Consider the following 16881-nt stretch of genomic DNA (forward strand, 5'->3'; position numbering starts at 1 on the left):
GGGCAAAAATAGTGATTACATTTTGAATTTGTTAAGTTAAACATGCTTGTTAGAACCACAAAAAAATTAAAAGAGTATCATTTTCAATGAAGGAGAAAGATGGAATTTCTTTAAAAAATTGTTAAATCTCTGTCAATCCAAAAGAAAGGAGACAATATGTATATAAAAATCAAGGCACAAAATAAGATGGTAGAAAGAACTCCAAATATATCAGTAACCACAATAAATATTAAGGGACTATATTCTTCAATAAAAGAAAAGATCCATATATCACCACCTGTTTTGTAAATATTATGTTATTGGAACGTAGTTCCATTTGTTGATTTACAGAGTGTCCAAAGCTGTCTTTGTGCTACAACAGCAAAGTTGAGCTCTTCAACAAAGTCTCACTCTAGGTATTCCTAGTTACTATATATCTCTTTGCCTATTTGTATGGGAGTAATCTGTACAAGCTTTTAATGTTCTGACTTAATTTCATGGGCATCACTGGGGGCCAAAGGCTTACTACAATCTTCTTCTTGACCTAGTGGCAAAACCTACTGCCCTGGTAAGGGCAATAGCTACAGCATCTAACTTAGTGAAGGCTTCTGCAGATTTTGTTTTAGGGTCCCCTTTAAACTTGATGCATCTTATGCTGTACAATCTTTGTTGCTTGCTGAAAATACACATTTCTGAGCAAGTGGGCTTACCCCCTATGAAATCGAAATCATATTATTTTCTCTTCCACATATTTCGTTCGTTGATACAAAATTTTAAATGCTGCTACTCTTCTATTACCTGGAGAACGAGAAACCCCCGACTGTTTAACCTCTATGTGTGTACGACCTATACTCCAAATTAATTCATTAGAAAATCCAGACTTAAACTTCTCTGTTGATGGATCATATCTTAAGACCTACACAGAAAAATATTAGGAGAGATACACCATAACAGGTCTCACTTCACCTCTAGAATATGACCCCTTGGAAGAGGCAAAATTTGCCTAGATGGCAGAACTCATTACACTCACCAAGGCTTGCTGCTTACTTAAAGACAAGAGCATTGATATATAAACTGATAGCAGATATGCTTTGGGGGTAGACCATGATTTTAGAATGCTTTGGATACAATAAGAATTCTTAGTTTCAGCAGGAAATCCAATTAAGGTCAGTTAGCAAAATAAAGCATTTTTTTAAGTGCTCTAATACTTCCTAAGGTGCTAGTTATTAAAAAGGTCAGAACTCATCCCCAAAAGGGCTAACCCTCAACAAAATATCCTGGCTGATCAGTGTGTGAGACAGGCATCTCTTGCTAAGATCCTAGCATCCATGAAATCCCAAAAGACCAAATTTTTAAAGAAACTCAAAAAGGCTATTACAGAATGCCAGCAATTAGATCCAGAGTCAAAAAGAGGTGCTGGGAGAAATCTAGATGCAAATCTTATAAAGATCACTTCTGGCATTCTCAGCATGGAATGTTGTAAAGTTTACATGAAATTACTCACCACAGTAAGGAAAAATTGGCCACTGTACTGAATCAACATTGGTTCACGTATTAGGGTTCTCCAAGGAAACAATCAATAGAAGACGTATGGTTATAGGAGAGAGATCAAGAAGGCAGAGTAGGAGGACGCTGGGCTCACCTCCCCTCATGAACACCTCCAAACTACAACTACATATAGACTGACTCTTGCTGAAATCAACCTGGGGACTAGCTACAGTTTCTACAACCAAGGTTGTAAAGAAAGATCCACATGGCATCTGGTAGGAAGGGAGAAGTGGTCAGGTTGGGACCTACACTCCTAGTAGGAGACACAGAAGAAGAGGGATCACAGGCTCAGGGATCCTCCCTGGGGGGTGAGAGATTCAAGCCACATATTAGGTACCCCAGCTGTGGAGTCCGACACCAGGAAGACAAGCCCCCTTATTTAGTTTGAAAATGACTGGGGCTTACTGGAGGGCTGTAAGAAACCAAGACTCCACTTTTGAAGAACAGGTGCACAGACTTGCTTACTCATAGTCACACTGGATGCAACAGACTAAAAACTGCCTGGGGCTCTGGCCTGCTTCCCAGGACTGCCCTGGTGTATCCTCCAGCCCACACCAAGCTCCTGTTCCAGCCCTTCTTGCTCCAGTGCTGCTTCCCACTAAGGTGGAGGCTGCTAAGGAGAGTGTGTACACTTGAATGAAATGAAGCTGCCTGGGACCCTCCTGACCAGAGGCAGCCATTGCCAGCATGTGCATCAGTGCACACACTTGGGAGGGAGTGAAACCAGCTAAGCAGTGTAGTACCAACCTGTACAGTCCCAATCCAGCCTCTAACCAAGGCACACACACTGGGGGAAAATGTGAAACCAGCAGAGAACTATACTCCCAAGCCCTCAGGCACCAGTCATGCCCCTAACCAAGGCAGAAACTGCTATCACACCTGGGAGAAACCCAACTCCCTCAGGGTTCTGGCTCCAGACCCTCAGGCTCTGATCCACCCCCCTTCCCCCATTGGGTGGTGATGGTCATCGAGCCTAGGAGAAACCCCAGCTTGCACCTGGCTCTGGCTCTAGCCCTACCCCCTCACGAAGACTGTGGTTGCCAGCACACCCTGGGGGGAGATGCAGCCCATGTTCACTTCAGATCCAGCTCTCCCACCAAAGCTGCTGGGCACATGCCAACCACACAGGGAGGCTCCCACACAAGGACACGCTATCAAGACTGGGATATGTAACTGTTCTACCTAATTTTATAGAGACAGAGAAAGTTAGGCAAAATGAGAAGGCAGAGGAACATGTTTTAAGCAAAAGAACAAGGAAGAAAATGCTAATGAAACAGACATAATTTCCCTAATAAAGAGTTCAAAGCAATCATAATAAGAATGATAACTGAACTTGAGGAAAGAACAGATGAACACAGTGAGAATTTTAACAAAGAACTAGAAAATATAAAAAGAACCAGACAGAGCTAAAGAACACCATAACTGAAACGAAAAATACACTAGCGAGAATAAACAGCAGATTAGGTGACACAGAATGCATAAGCAATCTGGAAGATAGAATAATGGAAATCAGCTAGTCAGAACAACAAAACGAAAACCGAATTTTAAAAATGAGTACAGTTGGGCTTCCCTGGTGGCACAGCGGTTGAGAGTCCGCCTGCCGATGCAGGGGACACGGGTTCGTGCCCCGGTCCGGGAAGATCCCACATGCCCCGGAACGACTGGGCCCGTGAGCCATGGCCGCTGAGCCTGCACGTCCGGAGCCTGTGCTCCGCAACGGGAGAGGCCACAACAGTGAGAGGCCCGCGTACCACAAAAAAAAAAAAAAAAAAAGAGTACAGTTTAAGGGACCTCTGTGACAACATCAAGCATACACATAAAGAAAGAATATATGTGTGTGTGTGCGTGTGCGTGTGCGTGTGTGTGTATACACACACACATATATATATATATATATGAAGACATTTATTACAGAAATTGGCTCACATGGTTATGAAGGCCACAGAGGCCGGCAATCTGCTGTCTGCAGGCTGGCCAAACAGAAAAGCCAGTGATAAAATTCAGTCCGAGTCCAAAGCCCCAAAAACCAGAAGCTCTGGTGTCCAAGGGTAAGAGGAGAGTGAATCTACCCTTTCTCAGCCTTTCTGTTCTATGTGGGCCCTCAACTTATTTGATGTTGTCCATCCACATTGGTGAGGGTGGATCTTCTTTATTCAGTCTACTGATTCAAATGCTAATCTCTTCCAGAAATACCCTCACAGATGCACCCAAAAATAATGTTTACCAGGATCTGGGCAGCCCTTAGCTCAGTCAGGTTGACACAAAATTACTCATCACAGCAGGGAAAGTTTGCTAAATTTGCTGCTGCATGTTTCATGTCACCAGCATTACCCTGGAAAAGCTGTAAAGTTGAACATGGACAGAAGCTCCCCATTCAGGTCCTCTTTGAACATGTCCAAATGGATTTCATACAAGTACACACTGCTATGGGTTTTAAATATGCCCTGGTCATTATCTGCTTATTCTCAGGATAGACTGGTCTTTCCTTGCCAGAAAGCTCTGGCTCTACAGTAGGAGAGAAACTACCATATTTCATGCCCCAACCTGGGGAATTCAAATCTAGCTCTCTAGTGTCAGGGGCAGCAATTTTTCTGGAACTGTTATTAAAGAGCTTTAACAAGTGGTAGGTAAAGCCCTACCACTTAATCAGAAAGTTTGTACAGGCAAACCTTGGAGATACATCAGGTTCAGTTCCAGACCACTGCAATAATGAATATTGCAATAAAGCGAGTCACACAAAATTTTCAGTTTTCCAGTGCATACAAAAGTTATAGTTACATTATATTTTAGTCTAGTAAATATGCAACAGTATTATATCTAAAGAAAAACCGTGGACATTCCTTAATTTAAAAATATTGGGGACTTCCCTAGTGGTGCAGTGGTTAAGAGTCCGCCTGCCAATGCAGGGGACACGGTTCAAGCCCTGGTCTGGGAAGATCCCACGTGCTGCAGAGCAACTAAACCCATGCGCCACAACTACCGAGCCTGCGCTCTAGAGCCCACGCTCCACAACAAGAGAAGCCACCACAATGACAAGCCTGCGCACTGCAATGAAGGGTAGCCCCTGCTGTCTGCAACTAAGGAAAGCCCGCACGCAGCAACGAAGACCCAACGCAGCCAATAAATAAATAAATATATTTATTTTAAAAAATGTTTTATTGCTAAAAAATGATAACCATCATCTGAGCCTTCAGTGAGTCATAATCTTTCTGCTGGTGAAGGGTCTGGCCTCCATGTAGATGGCTGCTGACTGATCAGGGTGGTGGTTACTGAAGACTGGGGTGGCTGTGCTTTTTCTTAAAATAAGACAGAGATGAAGTTTGCCACATCGACTGACTCTTCCTTTCACGAACGAGTTCTCTATAGCATGTAAAGCTGTTGATATAACCATTTTACCCACAGTAGAACTTTTTTCAAAATTGGAGTTAATCCTCTCAAACCCTGCCACTGCTTTATCAATTAAGTTCATGTACTATTCTAAATCCTTTGTTGTCATTTCAACAATCTTCACAGCATCTTCAAGAGAAGTAACTCCCTCTCACGGAACCACTTTCTTTGCTCATCCATAAGCAACTCCTTATCCATTCAAGTTTTATCATGAGATTGCAGCAATTCAGTCACACCTTCAGGCTCCACTTCTAATTCTAGTCCTCTTGCAATTTCCACCACATCTGCAGTCACTTCCTCCACTGAAGTCTTGAACCCCTCAAATTCATCCATGAGGGTTGATATTTTGACCTCTTCCTGTGAATCACATACGCACTTAATGGCATCTAGAATGATGAATCCTTTCCAGAAGATTTTCAATTTACTTTGTCCAGATCCATGAGAGAAATTACTATCCATGGTAGCTTTAGCCTTAAGAAATGTATTTCTTAAATAGTGAGACTTGAAAGTCGAAATGACTCCTTGATCCATGGGCTACAGAATGGATGTTACCAGGCATGAAAACAACATAAATCTCATTGTATAACTCCAACAGAGCTCCTAGGTGACCAGATGCATTGTCAATAAGCAGTGATATTTTGAAAGGAATTTTTTTCCTAATAGTCGTTCTCAACAGTAGGCTTAAAATATTCAGTAAGCCACGTTGTAAACAGATGTGCTGTCATCCAGGCTTTGTTGTTGCACTTACAGAGCACAAGCAGAGTCAACTCAGCATAATTCTTAAGGGGCCTCAGGTTTTTGGAATGGCAGATGAGCACTGGCTTCAACTTAAAGTCCCCAGTTGCATTAGCCCCTAACAAGAATCAGCCTGTCCTTTGAAGCTTTGAAACCAGGCATGACTTTTCCTCTCTAGCTATGAAAATCCTAGATGGCATCTGCTAATATAAGCCTGTTTAGTCTACATTGAAGATCTGTTGTTTAGTGTAGCCATCTGTATTAATGGTCTTAGCTAGACCTTCTGGATAAACTTGCTGCAGCTTCTACGTTAGCACTTGCTGCTTCTCCTCGAACTTTTATGTTATGGAGACGGCTTCTTTCCTTAAACCTTATGGACCAACCTCTGTTAGCTTCAAACTTTCTTCTGCAGCTTCCTCACCTCTCTCAGCCTTCACAGAATGGAAGAGAGTTAGGGCCTTGCTCTGGATTAGGCTTTGGCTTAAGGGAATGTTGTGGCTGTTTTGATTTTCAATCCAGACCACTCAAATTTTCTCCATATCAGCAAATAAGGCTGTTTTGCTTTCTTAACATTCATGTAGCACTTTTAATTTCCTTTAACAACTTTTCCTTTTCCTTCACAACTTGGCTAACTGACACAAGAGGCTTAGCTTTCAGCCTGTCTTGGCCTTCGACATGTCTTCCTCACTAAGCTTACTCATTTCTAGCTTTTGATTTGAAGTGAGAGACATGCAACGCTTTCTCTCACTGAAACACTTAGAAGCCATTGCAGGGTTATTAATTGGCCTAATTTCAATATTGCTGTTTCTAAGGAGATAGGGAGGCCCAAGGAGAAGGAGATGGGGGTGAACAGCTGGTCAATGGAGCAGTCAGAACACACACAATTTATCAATTAAGGTTGCAGTCTTATCGGGGCACAGTTTGTGGCACCCCAAAACAATTACAATAGTAATATCAAAGATCACTGATCACCATAACAAATATAATAATGAAAAACTTTGAAACATTGCAAGAATTACCAAAATGTGACTCAGACACAAAGTGAGCAAATGTTGTTGGAAAAATGGTGCCGATTTACCTGCTCGACACAGGGCTGCCACAAATCTTCAATTTGTAAAAAATATAGTATTTGCAAAGAGCAATAAAACAAAGCACCATAAAATGGGGTATGCCTGTATCCATATTGCCTCCAATTTCTAGGAAAAGTAGAAAGAGCAAATGGAATTCTGAAACTCAGTTTAGCAAAGCTCTCAGTCTCTCAAAGTTCTATGGTCTAAGATCTTCTCATTGGCTTTAATGACTCCTCTGGGCTTCATCAGCTCTTGGCTTATGATTAAGTAACACGCCTGTCCAGACATCTAGGAATATTTCATCGGATCCTAGACTCCACACACTACTAGCAAGTGGACATGACTAAATATTGCAAGGAGCTCATGCAATACACCCAGCCTTGTCATCAACAGGTATGAGCAGCCTTTCCTCAAAATCCTCCTAAACCTTGCACAACCTAAAACCAAAGATTTAGTCTTCAGGGACAGACAATTTACTCATGAACTGGTTAAAGCATGCAACCGAACTAACTGCTGGAATTGTACACATTTTCCATTGGGAGGAGCACCCAGCTTTCCTTGGTTCTACTTCCGTATAATGATATCAGATGATTTTCTGGGTAACTGACAACTGTTTTATTAGGTGACTTTTTGGATGGCAAACACAAGTATAGCCAGAAATCTAAAATCCCCTGTCATCATAGATCTAGATGATGATCATCTAGGTGAAAAACAAATACTCTTCTTTCCACCAAAACTAATACTTGGGACCTTCTGTGGGAGCTAGCTTTCACAGATACAGAGCTTGGGAGAAAACTAGGGAATAGATGGTGCATATTTGGAAGCTGTCTCACTTTATCCAGTTTTAGAGGTAAAACACACTATTTCTTTCACTTTAGATCTGCCTAATTAATGGTCTTGACACTTCATCACCTGGAGCCAGACTACTCTTAAGTGGCCCCCAAATCATAAAAAACTATTTGACAACCCATAGGGGTATTTTGACCAAAAATAGATGACTGAGTGGCACCAATGACCAGATTTGTAACACAAAATTGAATATGTAACACAATTACATCTTTTTTGTTTGTTTGTTTGACTGCCCCTCGCGGCATGCAGGATCTTAGTTCCCTGACCAGGGATCGAACCTGTGCCCCCGGCAGTGGAAGCACGGACTCTTCACCACTGGACTGCCAGGGAAGTTCCCTTTATCTTAAACACAAAAGCCCACCATCTACTACCTGCAAAATGGACAGGGGGTAGTTACCTTGATAGAGGGATACCTGCCCTCAGGATAGTCTGACACGCTATGATTCAGAGAAACGCAGACAAAGGGGAGCTAGACAAAGCCACCAAGGCTATAAAGTTTCACCAAGGAACTCCTCATCCGAGAGGTTCAGGAAATTAAATGGAATAAGAGCCCATTAGATATAATATTGGTGTCTTGAGGGGGATCACGTGCTGTTTTAGGCAGGTAGGGGGAAATGGTGAGCTTATATCCTTCCAAACTTCTATGACATCTTTATTACTACTAAAGAGATCTGGTAAACTAACAAAGGAATTACAAAATTGGATAATTTGGCTAATAATCCCATATTTGGTACTGCAGGCTCATTACACTGGAAATAAAATCTGTTCATCCAGTTTAATTTGGGCACTCTTGGCTCAGGCATTAGAACTCTATAAACTTTGGTCATAATCCTTCCCTTGCTATTTGTTATACAGGGGCTCAGATGGGTGACTACAAGTTTTATAGCCACCATGCAACTGTCATCCCACCACATGATTAAAAAAATGATCCAGTAAAAGAACAGAAAAATCTAACACTTATGGATGCTGAAACAACCATCTAGGAAACCGGATACATGATAATGATGCTACAAAGAGCAGTGAAGCTCTGCAGTCAAGATCGTGAGATCACATCCCCAGTTGTGAATCCTTCAGCTCAGGCCAAAGAATGGCAATAAGGGGGCCATACTGATAACTGAACCCATCTGCACCCACACAGCTTACTATTAACAACTTTATTATTCGACTGTCTTCATTCACATGGCATTTATATTCTAGGAAACTTGCCCAGGAAGCTGAAGTTGCAAATAGCTTCATTGTTCAAGAACTTCTTCAATGTCATTTATCTGAACGCTAGACTATTCAATTGACCCTCAGCCAAGTTTATACTCCCTTCTCAGAATAATAGATGGCATTGAATGACTGTTTACTTTTCAAAATTTGCTTTAAAACCCTAGTCCTTAATATGTCCCATCATAAACAAGCCCTCAAATCAAACAATCATCTTAAACCAGATCCCAAAAGAACTCAATAAGCTGCCTCTATCCAAGACACCACTAAGACTGTCAATGTAGTGACTGTCCTTACCATATATAGTAAGCAATAAACTCAGCTTTAGTTTATCAATAGGATGATTTTGGTGTATTTTCAGGAAGCTAGCATTCGACAAGAGCAGAAAGCTTAAATTATAAGGTACCATACAAAAAGTTCCATACAAGATTAGGGTAGTACGGTATAGGAAAAGTTACTACACTAATATTCCCCCAAAAGTGTATTTTAAGGAATACTAATGCCTTGGGGTGTTTAGAGTGTGTTAGTTTTAAAAGGGCTTCTATATTCAGATAAATCTGGGAAATATCAGGTTGAACAAAGCTCTTGTTGGTACAGGGACTGATGTATTGTGAGCATCCAGAAGGAACAACATACACAGGCTTTCCCAAACTCATTTCACCATGAAGATCTTCTTCATGAAACATTTTGTGAGACTAATGTTCTACAGAAGATAATCTGAGAAGCGTTTAACTCTATACTAAAGTCAGCAATCCTAGGTTCGAGTCTTAATTGCAGCACTTACTAGTTGTGTAATCTCAAGCGGGTCTCTTGGCCTCTCAGAGTTTCAATTTTCTTACCTGTAAAAATAATAATAATAATAATAATACCTACCCCAAAATCAAGGTTTCTATGAGAGCCAAATGAAATAAAGCTTGTGAAAGCTCTTGGTAAACTCTAAAGCAATACACACAAGTAAAGTGTTTTTAACAATACCTCACATTAGAGATAAAGTAAATCAATGGGGATCATGAGATAGAGTATAGAAAATATTGTAATAAAATTTGTATTGCACAAAGTCTGATAACTGGCACCATTGGAGCTTTCTTTGGTGGTCTGCCTCAAGGTCAGTGGTAAACACTGCAGAATGAATACATTCAGCAAACAGTAAGCTGGCATAGTGCCAAGACATGAATGTGATCCACATGAACTTAACTTGGGCACTTCTCTTCTTACTATAAGTTTTATAATGATGCTTCACGTAAAAAAAAAAAAAAAAAAAGGGTTACAGAACCTCAGTGTACCTAACTGGTCTTTCTATTCCTTAGTACCAAGCATCAGATTCAATCTCACCTCCCTATATGAAGAGGCAGAAATGTTATTAATGCAACTAAATTTGAAAGATAATCATTCATCTTGCTGATTCTGTCTTTCCAACACAGACACAGAGAGAAATGAGACTACAGGCCTAAATGGTACAGTAATAGTCACCAGATAGATCTATAAGCCAACAGCCCTTTTTGATAAAAGACTTGGGTTCCATTTAACAACACGAACAGCGCATTTAAGTTTGCAGTGGTATAACATGGCATGGTTTCCACTAACCCCACTCAGAGAAAACTTCGTGAAGTAGAAAGAAATGAGTTAATGTAAGGACACCTGAATCCTCACTTTCTACTGCCTTTTATGAGCTGTCTAGTGAAGAAACTTCAGTTTACTCATCTCAGACTACATGAGTTGTTCTCAGAGTTCAAAATTTTGTGTCCCAATAAAATTCTCCAAATTTAGGATACTCACAAGAGATTGTCAACTCTAAACTTTGGGCTTTTTTTAATTTAGCATTTTTAATTTTAAAAACATTAAGAAGTAGAAGAATATATCAGAATAAAAGATGGTCCTTTAATTTAATGAAAAAACATACTCACCACATTGTCCTGTCCTTGTGTACTATAATTTCTCTATAAGCTCATATGCAAAGGGGAGAATAAGTAACATCGTTCTGTACAATTTGTGTATCCTTGGATTAAAGCTTGCGGCCATTGCACAATCTGAACTCATACATAAACACCGAACATAACAAAAGAATTTTTACATGCTGTATCTAATTGCAAGTTATCGAGTCGTTTGGCTTCTCCAGCAATGATGTGTCAAAGCATCCATTGACAAGGAGCTCAAAAACCATATCAAGGACTTCCTTGGTGGCGCAGTGGTTGAGAGTCCGCCTGCCGATGCAGGGGACGCGGGTTTGTGCCCCGGTCCGGGAGGATCCTACATGCTGCGGAGCGGCTAGGCTCGTGAGCCTTGGCCGCTGAGCCTGCGCGTCCGGAGCCTGTGCTCCGCAATGGGAGAGGCCACAACAGTGAGAGGCCCGCGTACCGCAAAAAAAAAAAAAAGAAAAAAAATCATATCAAAAAAAGTAATCAGGGCTTCCGGGAAGATGGCGGAAGAGTGAGACGCGGAGATCATCTTCCTCCCCACAGATACACCAGAAAAACGTCTACACGTGGAACAACTCCTACAGAACACCTACTGAACGCTGGCAGAAGACTTCAGACCTCCCGAAAGGCAAGAACCCCCCCCCCCCCCCACGTACCTGGGTAGGGCAAAAGAAAAAAGAAAAAACAGAGACAAAAGAATAGGGACGGGACCCGCACCAGTGGGCGGGAGCTGTGAAGGAAGTAAGATTTCCGCACACTAGAAGCCCCTTCGCAGGCGGAGACTGCCGGTGGCGGAGGGGGAAAGCTTCGGAGCCGCGGGGGAGAGCACAGCAACAGGGGTGCGGAGGGCAAAGCGGAGAGATTCCCGCACAGAAGATCAAGGCCGACCGGCACTCACCAGCCCGAGAGGCTTGTCTGCTCGCCCGCCAGGGCGGGCGGGGCTGGGAGTTGAGGCTCGGGCTTCGGTCGGAGCGCCGGGAGAGGACTGGGGTTGTCGGCCTGAACACAGCCTGCAGAGGGTTAGTGCGCCACGGCTAGCGAGGAGGGAGTCCGGGGAAAAGTCTGGACCTGCCGAAGAGGCAAGAGACTTTTTCTTACCTCTTTGTTGCCTGGTGCGCGAGGAGAGGGGATTAAGAGCGCTGGTTAAAGGCGCTCCAGAGATGGGCGCGAGCCGCGGCTAAAAGCGCGGACCCCAGAGACGGGCATGAGACGCTAATGCTGCTGCTGCCGCCACCAAGAAGCCTGTGTGCGAGCACAGGTCACTATCCACACCCCCTCTTCCGGGGAGCCTGTGCTGCCTGCCACTGCCAGGGTCCCGGGATTCAGGGACAACTTCCCTGGGAGAACGCACGGCGCGCCTCAGGCTGGTGCAACGTCACGCTGGCCTCGGCCGCCGCAGGCCCGCCCCGCACTCCAAGCCCCTCCCCCCCCGCCCCCGCCTGAGTGAGCCAGAGCTCGCGAATCAGCGGCTCCTTTAACCCCATCCTGTCTGAGCGAGGCCAAATCCAAACCTGAGGCCCTGGGAGCTGTGAGAACAAAGAGAAAAGGAACTCTCTCCCAGCAGCCTCAGAAGCAGCGGATTAAAGCTCCACAATCAACTTGATGTACCCTGCATCTGTGGAATACATGAATAGACAACGAATCATCCCAAATTAAGGAGGTGGACTTTGGGAGCAAGATTTATTTTTTCCCCTTTTCCTCTTTTTGTGAGTGTGTCTGTGTATGCTTCTGTGTGAGATTTTGTCTCTATAGCTTTGCTTCCACCATTTGTCCTAGGGTTCTATACGGCCGTTTTTTGTTTGTTTGTTTCTTTTTTCTCTCTTAAAAATTATTTTTTTATTTTAATAACTTTATTATATTTTATCTTACTTTCTTTTATTTTACTTTATCTTCTTTCTTTTCTTCCTTCCTTCCCTCCTTCCTTCCTTGCTCCCTCCCGCCCTCCCTCCTTTCTTTCTTTCTACTTCTACTAATTCTTTCTTTCTACTTTTTCTCCCTTTTATTCTGAGCCCTGTGGATGAAAGGCTCTTGGTGCTCCAGCCAGGAGTCAGTGCTGTGCCTCTGAGGTGGGAGAGCCAACTTCAGGAAACTGGTCCACAAGAGACCTCCCAACTCCACATAATATCAAATGGCAAAAATCTCCCAGAGATCTCCGTCTCAACACCAGCACCCAGCTTCACTCAACGACCAGCAAGCTACAGTGCTGGACATCCTATGCCAAACAACTAGCAAGATAGGAACACAACCCCACCCATTAGCAGAGAGGCTGCCTAAAATCATAATAAGGCCACAGACACCCCAAAACACACCACCAGACGTGGACCTGCCCACCAGAAAGACAACATCCAGCCTCATCCACCAGAACACAGGCACTAGTCCCCTCCACCAGGAAGCCTACACAACCCACTGAACCAACCATAGCCACTGGGGACAGACATCAAAAACAGCGGGAACTACGAACCTGCAGCCTGCAAACAGGAGACCTCAAACACAGTAAGATAAGCAAAATGAGAAGACAGAAAAACACACAGCAGATGAAGGAGCAAGATAAAAATGCACCAGACCTAACAAATGAAGAGGAAATAGGCAGTCTACCTGAAAAAGAATTCAGAATAATGATAGTAAAGATGATCCAAAATCTTGGAAATACAATAGACAAAATGCAAGAAACATTTAACAAGGACATAGAAGAACTAAAGATGAAACAAGCAATGATGAACAACACAATAAATGAAATGAAAAATACTCTAGATGGGATCAATAGCAGAATAACTGAGGCAGAAGAACGGATAAGTGACCTGGAAGATAAAATAGTGGAAATAACTACTGCAGAGCAGAATAAAGAATAAAGAATGAAAAGAACTGAGGACAGTCTCAGAGTCCTCTGGGACAACATTAAACACACCAACATTCGAATTATAGGGGTTCAAGAAGAAGAAGAGAAAAAGAAAGGGACTGAGAAAGTTTTTGAAGAGATTATAGTTGAAAACTTCCCTAATATGGGAAAGGAAATAGTTAATCAAGTCCAGGAAACACAGAGAGTCCCATACAGGATAAATCCAAGGAGAAATATGCCAAGACACATATTAATCAAACTGTCAAAAATTAAATACAAAGAAAACATTAAAAGCAGCAAGGGAAAAACAACAAATAACACACAAGGGAATCCCCATAAAGTTAACAGCTGATCTTTCAGCAGAAACTCTGCAAGCCAGAAGGGAGTGGCAGGACATATTTAAAGTGATGAAGGAGAAAAACCTGCAACCAAGATTACTCTACCCAGCAAGGATCTCAATCAGATTTGATGGAGAAATTAAAGCCTTTACAGACAAGCAAAAGCTGAGAGAGTTCAGCACCACCAAATCAGCTTTACAACAACTGCTAAAGGAACTTCTCTAGGCAACAAACACAAGAGAAGGAAAAGACCTACAATAACGAACCCAAAACAATTAAGATAATGGGAATAGGAACAGACATATCAATAACTACCTTAAATGTAAATGGACTAAATGCTCCCACCAAAAGACACAGATTGGCTGAATGGATACAAAAACAAGACCCATATATTTGCTGTCTACAAGAGACCCACTTCAGACCTAGAGACACATACAGACTGAAAATAAGGGGATGGAAAAAGATATTTCATGCAAATGGAAACCAAAAGAAAGCTGGAGTAGCAATTCTCATATCAGACAAAATAGACTTTTAAATAGACTATTAGAAAAGACAAAGAAGGACACTACATAATGATCAAGGGATCGATCCAAGAAGATATAACAATTGTAAATATTTATGCACCCAACATAGGAGTACCTCAATACATAAGGCAAATACTAACAGCCATAAAAGGGGAAATCGACAGTAACACATTCATAGTAGGGGACTTTAACACCCCATTTTCACCAACGGACAGATCATCCAAAATGAAAATAAATAAGGAAACACAAGCTTTAAATGATACATTAAACAAGATGGACCTCATTGATATTTATTGGACATTCCATCCAAAAACAACAGAATACAAATTTTTCTCAAGTGCTCATGGAACATTCTCCAGGATAGATCATATCTTGGGTCACAAATCAAGCCTTGGTAAATTTAAGAAAATTGAAATCGTATCAAGTATCTTTTCCGATCACAATGCTATGAGACTAGATATCAATTACAGGAAAAGATCTGTAAAAAATACAAACACATGGAGGCTAAACAATACAATACACTACTTAATAATGAAGTGATCACTGAAGAAATCAAAGAGGAAATTAAAAAATACCTAGAAACAAATGACAATGGAGACACGACGACCCAAAATCTATGGGATGCAGCAAAAGCAGTTCTAAGAGGGAAGTTTATAGCAATACAATCCTACCTTAAGAAACAGGAAACATCTCAAATAAACAACCTAACCTTGCACCTAAAGCAATTAGAGAAAGAAGAACAAAAAACCCCCAAAGTTAGCAGAAGGAAAGAAATCATACAGATCAGATCAGAAATAAATGAAAAAGAAATGAAGGAAACGAGAGCAAAGATCAATAAAACTAAAAGCTGGTTCTTTGAGAAGACAAACAAAATTGATAAACCATTAGCCAGACTCATCAAGAAAAAAAGGGAGAAGACTCAAATCAACAGAATTAGAAATGAAAAAGGAGAAGTAACAACTGACACTGCAGAAATACAAAAGGTCATGAGAGATTACTACAAGCAACTATATGCCAATAAAATGGACAACCTGGAAGAAATGGACAAATTCTTAGAAATGCACAACCTGCCAAGACTGAATCAGGAAGAAATAGAAAATATGAACAGACCAATCACAAGCACTGAAATTGAAACTGTGATTTAAAATCTTCCGACAAACAAAAGCCCAGGAACACATGGCTTCACAGGCAAATTCTATCAAACATTTAGAGAAGAGCTAACACCTATCCTTCTGAAACTCTTCCAAGATATAGCAGAGGGAGGAGCACTCCCAAAGTCACTCTACGAGGCCACCATCACCCTGATACCAAAACCAGACAAGGATGTCACAAAGAAAGAAAACTAAAGGCCAGTATCACTGATGAACATAGAGCAAAAATCCTCAACAAAATACTAGCAAACAGAATCCAACAGCACATTAAACGGATCATATACCATGATCAAGTGGGGTTTATTCCAATAATGCAAAGATTCTTCAATATACGCAAATCAATCAATGTGTTACACCATATTAACAAATTGAAGGAGAAAACCATATGATCATCTCAATAGATGCAGAGAAAGCTTTCGACAATATTCAACACCATTTATGATAAAAACCCTGCAGAAAGTAGGCATACAGGGAACTTTCCTCAACATAATAAAGGTCATATATGACAAACCCACAGCCAACATCGTCCTCAATGGTGAAAAACTGAAAGCATTTCCACTAAGATCAGGAACAAGACAGGGTTGCCCACTCTCACCACTCTTATTCAACATAGTTCTGGAAGTTTTAGCCACAGCAATCACAGAAGAGAAGGAAATAAAAGGAATCCAAATCGGAAAAGAAGAAGTAGAGCTGTCACTGTTTGCAGATGACATGACACTATACATAGAGAATACTAAAGATGCTACCAGAAAACTACTAGAGCTAATCAATGAATTTGGTAAAGTAGCAGGATACAAAATTAATGCACAGAAATCTCTGGCATTCCTATACACTAATGATGAAAAATCTGAAAGTGAAATCAAAAAAACACTCCCATTTACCATTGCAACAAAAAGAATAAAATATCTAGGAATAAACCTACCTAAGGAGACAAAAGACCTGTATGCAGAAAATTATGACACTGATGAAAGAAATTAAAGATGATACAAATAGATGGAGAGATATACCATGTTCTTGGATTGGAAGAATCAACATTGTGAAAATGACTCTACTGCCCAAAGCAATCTACAGATTTAATGCAATCCCTATCAAGCTACCACTGGCATTTTTCACAGAATTAGAACAAAAAATTTCACAATTTGTATGGAAACACAAAAGACCCCGAAGAGCCAAAGCAATCTTGAGAACGAAAAATGGAGCTGGAGGAATCAGGCTCCCTGACTTCAGACTATACTACAAAGCTACAGTAATTAAGACAGTATGGTACTGGCACAAAAGCAGAAAGATAGATCAATGGAACAGGATAGAAAGCCCAGAGATAAACCCACGCACATATGGT

The sequence above is a fragment of the Pseudorca crassidens genome, chromosome 1, assembly GCF_039906515.1.
Source record: "Pseudorca crassidens isolate mPseCra1 chromosome 1, mPseCra1.hap1, whole genome shotgun sequence".
In the NCBI taxonomy this organism is placed as follows: domain Eukaryota; kingdom Metazoa; phylum Chordata; class Mammalia; order Artiodactyla; family Delphinidae; genus Pseudorca; species Pseudorca crassidens.